The following is a 1063-nucleotide window of genomic DNA, read 5'->3' on the forward strand; positions in this document are numbered from 1 at the left end:
ATATACACAGTTACGCCTGTGCATGTGACACTGACAAGCGTATTTAAATCAACTAACTTAAACTGCGATGTAATTTAAGTAACCGTGACACATGCATGCATACACACACACACACACACACACACACGCTGGTCCCTTCGCACGTAACAATAAGAAACGTATTAATGTATCTTTGGCCACACTGAACAAGTGTCCCGAGACATAACGAAAAAAGGCAGATTCGTTCATTCATATTGGTTGAAAGGGCTGTGATGGCACTTTGTCTCATTTTTGTGATAAACGCTTATTTTGAAGGACGCTTAAAAAATAAAGCTGTCTTATAGAAATGTCTCATTCTCCATATTGTGCAAATCCAGCATGTTCATTTTGTAGCATGACTACCTGAAAAATGCCAGGGCTGCTGTCTGAGTCAGGTGCGTACTGTTGAACTATGTCAGGTCGGGTAGTGAGTCTTGCCTTTGTTTCTGAATGGCCGTAAAACTTCGGGAAATTCACTGCATCCCTCATTCGAATTCTTATCTGAAAAAAAAAAAATAATGACACAGATATCATGAAGATGCAGAGGAACTGAAAATATAATGCACTAAAAAACAAAACAAAACAGAACAGAACACACTCATGAGATAACATTCTGACAGGCAAGCACCCTGTGTACGGTACCAGCTAAAGCTGTGCCTCTTATTTTTGGGAAGAAATATCAGGAAATCGCAGGTAGGACAACAAACAGTTGTCGGGGGCAAAATATTCTCCGGGAGAGACAGCAGGATGGAGCCGTGAGGACCTGCTCCCATGCCGAGCCAGCGTCTCACATAGGTCTAGATTTTAATAAAAACAGCAGCCCAGTAGGATAAGGAAAACTTTGAAAGGCAAGTGGCTGTATCTTACCAGACTGAACCCAGACTACAAAGAATTAGTAGAGGCGGCCAAACACTAAGAAAAATACCGAAGGACAACACCTGAGCCGCTGTGCCCGCAGATGCCGTGTGGTTCAAAACCCTCCAAGTTTTACAGGCAACGTTTTATTGGAAACGGGCATCCTCCAACGAGCACTGCACGGGAGAAG

This window comes from Pteropus medius, unplaced genomic scaffold, assembly GCF_902729225.1.
Source record: "Pteropus medius unplaced genomic scaffold, Ma_sr-lr_union100, whole genome shotgun sequence".
Classification (NCBI taxonomy): domain Eukaryota; kingdom Metazoa; phylum Chordata; class Mammalia; order Chiroptera; family Pteropodidae; genus Pteropus; species Pteropus medius.